The sequence below is a fragment of the Triticum aestivum genome, chromosome 5A (genome assembly GCF_018294505.1).
Source record: "Triticum aestivum cultivar Chinese Spring chromosome 5A, IWGSC CS RefSeq v2.1, whole genome shotgun sequence".
Taxonomy (NCBI): domain Eukaryota; kingdom Viridiplantae; phylum Streptophyta; class Magnoliopsida; order Poales; family Poaceae; genus Triticum; species Triticum aestivum.
The window spans coordinates 476696212-476703499 of NC_057806.1; positions in this window are offsets into that span (position 1 = coordinate 476696212).

Genomic DNA, 7288 nt, shown 5'->3' on the forward strand with positions numbered 1-7288 from the left:
GCTCTCTTTGTGAACCATTGGTCTCATCGAACCGCACATCCACTGTTTCAACCACTTTGTAATGAAAGAGATTGAAGACTCTGTAGGAGTGTGAATCCTTTCCATATCCAAGCATAAAACCCTCATGTGCTTTTGGTGCAAACTTTGAGGTGTGATGTGGGTCCTTGATCCAGCACCTTGCGCCAAATACTCTGAAGTAACTGACATTTGGCTTCTTGCCAGTAAGGAGCTCATAGGATGTCTTGTTCAGAAGCTTGTGAAGATAAACACGATTGATTGTATGGCATGCAGTATCAATGGCTTCAGGCCAGAATTTTCTTGGGGTCTTGTATTCATCTAGCATCATTCTGGCCATCTCAATGAGTGTTCTGTTCTTGCGTTCGACGACGCCATTCTGCTGTGGCGTGTATGGGGCTGAGAATTCACGTGTGATGCCCAAGGTATCAAGATATGTATCAAGTTCAGTGTTCTTGAATTCAGTGCCATTGTCACTTCTGATGTGCTTTATCTTGGCACCATAATTGTTCATAGCTCGATTTGCGAAGCGTCTGAAGACATCCTGCACTTCGGTCTTGTAAAGGATTATGTGCACCCAAGTGTATCTAGAGTAATCATCAACAATAACGAAGCCATAGAGGCATGCAGTAGTGGTAAGAGTTGAGTAATGAGTGGGACCGAAAAGATCCATGTGAAGCAGTTCGAAGGGTCGAGTAGTGGTCATGATTGTCTTCGAGGGATGTTTCGCCCTCGTCATTTTCCCTGCTTCACAGGCACCACATAAGTGATATTTCTTGAACTTGACGCCCTCGATGCCTATGACATGCTTCTTCTTTGCAAGGGTGTGGAGGTTCCTCATGCCAGCATGCCCAAGCCTCCGATGCCAGAGCCAGCATTCTGAAGCTTTTGCTAGAAGACATACGACAAGCTGTGGTCCTGCTGAGAAATCTACTACGTACAGATCATCTTTTCAATACCCTTCAAACACTAGAGACTTGTCAGATTCCATTAGTACAAGGCAACGATATTTTCCAAATATTACGATCATGTTCAAATCGCAAAGCATTGAGACAGACATTAAGTTGAAGCCAAGGGATTCAACAAGCATGACTTTGTCCATGTGTTGATCCCTTGAGATTGCAACTCTACCTAGACCCAATACCTTACTTTTACCAGTGTCAGCAAATGTGATGTGGCTCTTGTCGGATGGACGTACGGTTGAGTCCATAAGAAGACTTCTTTTGCCAGTCATGTGATTTGTACACCCACTATCAATAATCCATTTTGAAGACGTTGGTGTCGTACCCTACAGGTGCAGTTAGGGGGATAGGCTTCACCAAGAGCATTGTGAAGCAAAAACATTTGACGAACCAGTGGGTTATGAAAGCTTAGATCCAGATTAGGGCTAATAGGGAGAGTAGCAAGCGATTCAGGAACGAAGTACATAGTAAGATCATTTGGGCATTTGATCTTGCGCCCTACAAGATGTTTAAGGTCCCCAGCAATGGCGTCAGACGATTTTGGTTTTCTGCTGGAGACCTTTCCCTACAAAAGAGAGTTAAGCTTTCTTAGCCACCCACATCTTCAAGGGTGGCTGAGAAGCAATAAGTCTAAGTGCAGCATCTAAGAATTTTGGCTTTGGAGCCCTAGCAAACAGTCTTGCAGGCGGATAATAGTACTCATAAGAATAAGCAGAATAGTTCTTGGTCTTATGAACATGGCAGTTTGATGAACCGCTCTCATATTCATATGCCTGAGTATGGTTTCCCTGCAAAACATTTGTGTTAGTGCGACTCAGGTGAGTCCTCTGTCTGTATGAAGCCTTTGGACCGTATGAAGCCTTTGGTCCGAGGTTTGTCTTCTTCACGGGAGGTGTCATGATGACATTCACAGGAAGATTCTCCAGGCACCTTTTCGGAACCCAGATCTTCTTCATAGGCGGTCCATTCCTGAAGTTAGTACCAATGTACCTGGCAAACACTTCACCATTCTGATTCTTAAACAGTATATAGTTTGCATCAAAGGATTCATCAATGATAATGGGGTTAGCACAGGTGAAGCCAGATAGATTGGATGGGTCTTCTGAAGGTTCCTTTGCAGTAACCCACATGGTTTTGGGGTACTGCTCAGGTTTCCAGTAAGAGCCATCAGCATTCATTTTCCTTACGAACCCAACACCCTCTTTCCTCGGGTTTCAGTTCAGAATCTGCTTTTTGAAGACATCACATAGTGTCTGATGCCCTTTAAGACTTTTGTACATCCCTGTTTCAAGCAATGTCTTCAACCTAGCATTCTCATCAGCAATAGCAGTGGTATCCTCAGCAGAGGGGTTAGTTACCACATTAAAAGTTGAAGATATTGCAACAGTAGTAGCAGTAGAACATTCAGCAACAGAAGTAGCATTATCACGCTCAATGCATTTAAGACATGGTGGTTCAAATCCTTCCTGAACGGGACTGATCTGTTTGGAGTGAAGTGACTTGTTTTCCTTTTGAAGATCTTCATGAACCGCTCTCAATTTCTCAAGATCTTGCTTCCTTTGAAGATAATCATAGGAAAGCTTTTCATGAGTTGTTGAGAGAGTTTCATGACGACTTTCAAGTTCCTGATACTTAACGTGAAGATTTTTTATGTCTTCAATTAAGGATTCAGATCGAGTCATTTCAGCACCTAACAGATCATCGCTTCTGTCTAACAGTTTTTGAATATGTTCCATAGCTTTCTGCTGTTCAGTTGCAATTTTAGCAAGTGTTTTGTAGCTGGGTTTTGAATCACAATCAGAGTCATCGTCACTAGATGTTTGATAGTGAGTAGTGCGTGTGTTTACCTTGGCACCGCGAGCCATGAAGCAGTAGGTAGAAGCGGAATAGTCCTTGTCATTTGCATCGGTGTCGGTGACGAGGTCATTGTCTTCAGTATTGAAGATGGACTTGGCAACGTATGCTGTAGCCAGACTTGTGACGCCTGAATCGGACTCCTCCTCAGACTCCACCTCCGCCTCCTCAGAAGCGGACTCCTCCTCTGAGTCCATTTCCTTGCCAACAAACGCACGTGCCTTGCCAGATGAGCTCTTCTTTTGTGATGAAGACTTTGAGGAAGACTTGGACGAAGACTTTGAGTATTTCTTCTTCTTCTTGTCGTCAGAGTCATATTCCTTGCTCTTCTTCTTCTTTTTGTTCTCATTGTCCCACTGTGGACACTCAGAGATGAAGTGGCCAGGTTTCTTGCACTTGTGACATGTTTTCTTCTTGTAGTCGTGAGCAGAAGCTTCATCATTCCTTGAGCTTGATCGGGAAGACTTTCTGAAGCCTTTCTTCTTGGTGAATTTTTGGAACTTCTTCACAAGCATAGCAAGTTCTCTTCCAATGTCTTCAGGATCATCAGAACTGCTGTCAGATTCTTCTTCAGATGAGGAGACAGCTTTTGCCTTCAAGGCACGAGTTCGCCCATAGTTTGGACCGTAGATATCTCTTTTCTCAGAAAGCTGAAACTCATGTGTGTTGAGCCTCTCAAGTATGTCAGATGGATCGAGTGTCTTGAAATCAGGACGTTCTTGAATCATCAGGGCTAGGATGTCAAACGAACTATCAAGTGATCTCAGTAGTGTCTCGACGACTTCATGTTTGGTGATCTCAATAGCGCCGAGGGCTTGAAGCTCATTTGTGATGTCAGTGAGTCGGTCAAAAGTGTGCTGGACATTCTCATTGTCATTTCGCTTGAAGCGGTTGAAGAGGTTGCGAAGGACACTGATTCTCTTATCTTTCTGGGTTGAGATGCCTTCATTGACCTTGGAGAGCCAGTCCCAGACCAGCTTAGATGTCTTCAAAGCACTCACACGGTCATACTGTCCTTTGGTTAGGTGACCACAAATGATATTCTTGGCAGTAGAGTCCAGTTGAACAAATTTCTTGACATCAGCAGCAGTGACACCTTCTCCAGCCTTGGGAACGCCGTTTTCGACGACATACCATAGGTAGACATCAATGGCTTCAAGATGCATGCGCATCTTATTCTTCCAGTAGGGATATTTAGTTCCATCGAACACGGGGCACGCAGCGGAGACTTTAATTATCCCTACAGTCGACATAGCTAAAACTCTAGGTGGTTAAACCGAATCACACAAAACAAGGGAGCACCTAGCTCTGATACCAATTGAAAGTGCGTTATATCGACTAGAGGGCGGGGGGGGGGTGAATAGGCAATTTTTATGAAAGTCTTCAAAACGTGGAAGTTATGAAGACAAACGATAGAAATAAACCTATTACCATGCAGCGGAAGGTAGACTACACTAGACAAGCCATAGTCAAGTATTCAATGAAGTGAAAGCACAATGACTTAATAGCAGCAATGTAGTAAGGATCAGGTAGGAAGATATTATGAAGCCATACAGAACATGCAGTCACTCAGTGAAGACAAAAGATAGTGCAAACATACAATGACTTCACAAAGAGCAACAGTAAGTAAAGGGAAGGGAAGATGAAACCAGTGACTCATTGAAGACAATGATTTGTTGGACCAGTTCCAGTTGCTATGACAAATGTACGTCTGGTTGGGGCGGCTAGGTATTTAAACCTTAGGACACACAGTCCCGGACACCCAGTCCTGAACACGCAACTCAGGACACCCAGTCCTCACCGTATTCCCCTTGAGCTAAGGTCACACCGACCTCGCCCAATCACTCTGGTAAGTCTTCAAGGTAGACTCCCAAACCTCCACAGACTTCGTTCACCGGCAATCCACAATGTCTCTTGGATGCTCAGAGCGCGACGCCTAACCGGCTGGAGGATGCACAGTCCTCAAGTGTAATAAGTCTTCAAATCACATAGACAAGAGGACTTAAGTGATGCCCAATTCTCTTTGGCTCTGGGTGGTTAGGGCTTTATCCTCACAAGGAATTCTCTCTCAAAGGCTTCGAGGTGGGTTGCTCTCAAACGACAAAAGCCGTACTCTCAATCTGAGCAGCTAACCGTTTATGGTTGTGGGGGGTGGGCTATTTATAGCCACTTGGCAACCCGACCTGATTTGTCCGAAATGACCCTGGGTCACTAAGGAACTAACACGTGTTCCAACGGTCAGATTTCAAACTCACACGGCAACTTTACTTGGGCTACAAGCAAAGCTGACTTGTCCGACTCTGGACAAGATTCGCTCTCATAGTCTTCACTCGAAGACATAGGTTTTTGGTTAGGCATCACTTGAGTCAGTCTGACTGGTTCTCTTGGACCCCACTTAACAGTACGGTGGTTCCTATGACTCAACACAAAAGAAAAAGAACTACGAAAGATCTAAGTCTTCGAGCTCCATAGGCTTCATGTGGTGTCTTCTTTTGTCATAGTCTTCAATGTGAATATCTTCATATACCACCTTTGACTTCAATGTCTTCATACATTTTTAGGGGTCATCTTTGGTAGGAAAACCGAATCAATGAGGGACTTCTACCTGTGTTATCCTGCAATTCTCACAAACACATTAGTCCCTCAACTAGGTTTGTCGTCAATACTCCAAAACCAACTAGGGGTGGCACTAGATGCACTTACAGGAAGGGGTTACCGAAACCCCCGGGAGAACTAATGGGCCTCTATGGGCCTTAGTGGGAAGAGAGGAAGGGCCACGAAGGGCTGCCCCCCTTGGTTCCGAATTGGACTAGGGGAAGGGGGCGGCGCCCCCTTTCCTTCCCTTCCCCTCTTCCTTCCTTTCCCCTCTCCCCCTCTTAGTAGATTCCTACTAGGACTTGGAGTCCTAGTAGGATTCCCCTCTTGGGGCGAGCCCTAGGGGCCGGCCGGCCCTCCCCTCCTCTCTCCTTTATATACGGGGGAGGGGGCACCCCATAGACACATACGTTGATCTTTAGCCGTGTGCGGTGCCCCCTTCCATAGTTTTCCACCTCATTCATATTGTCGTAGTGCTTAGGCGAAGCCCTGCGTCAGTGACTTCATCATCACCGTCAACACGCCATCGTGCTGAAGCAACTCACCCTCGGCCTCAGCTGGATCAAGAGTACGAGGGACATCACCAAGCTGAACGTGTGCAGATCACGGAGGTGCCGTGTGTTCGGTACTTGATCGGTTGGACCGCGAAGACGTTCGACTACATCAACCGCGTTACTTAACGCTTCCGCTTTTGGTCTATGAGGGTACGTAGACACACTCTCCCCTCTCGTTGCTATGCATCTCCTAGATAGATCTTGCGTGATCGTAGGAATTTTTTTGAAATACTGCGTTCCCCAATAGAAGTGCGGATCTGCACTATTTCCTTGACATCCACCGGCCAAAAGTGTTCTTCCAATCTCTCAATATTGCAAGTGCCCTAACCATCTATGAAATCTGCCACACTGTTTAAATGGCGGTTCCTCTTTGGTGTAATGGGCTTGAAATCATGGCTACGCGGGATCCAAGGATCACATCAAGTTTTGATCAAAGTTCCATTACCAACTCTTCATATGATGCCTTTTTTACTAACTCCAGGCCATGCATAATACCTTTCCATACCGTCGAAGAATTCCCAGTGAATAGAACATCCAAAATATTTTCATTTGGATAATACTTAGCTTTCAGTAGACAAGCACATAAACTGTCAGGGGTATCAAATGATCTCCAAGCCTGTTTGCAAGCAAGGCTTGGTTAAAAGTGTGCATATCCATGAAGCCCATACCACTTTTGGATTTCGTTAGTCTCATTTTGTCTCAACTGAGTCATGCCATCTTTTTTTTTCCTTTGTCAACTCCCCACTAGTACTGTAGCATCAAATGTGTTAGAGTCATTGTCACTTCTCCTTTGATCATTTCTAGGATGGACTGTAGGTAGTTCATGTCTACAAGCATGGACCAGTAAAATGCGATGGGGTATGTTTAGGCCCTCCCACCCCCACGGCCGTTCACTTAGAACTTCTTCATAAGTAGTCTCGGTTAATGGGAACATCAGTAATTTTTTCGCCAACGGCAGGGGCCCAAGGCAGGGTGATCCGGCTTCGTCCCTCCTCTTTAACTTTGTGGCTGACTCCCTCTCCCATATCCCGACTCAGGCCGCGGCAGCTAGGCATATCACCCCGGTTAGTTCCCACCTTGCCCCTAATGGCATCTCCCACCTCCAATATGTAGACGATACCATCATAATGGTTGAACTAAATTATGAAAGTATAGCTCACTTGAAGTTTCTTCTCCTCTGCTTTGAAGCTCTATTTGGGCTCAAGAATAACTTTGCCAAGAGTGAAGTGATTGTTACTGAGTTCTCGGATGTTGAGGCCCAAAGAGTTGCTCATTTATTAAACTACTCCCTAGGCTCTTTCCCTTTCA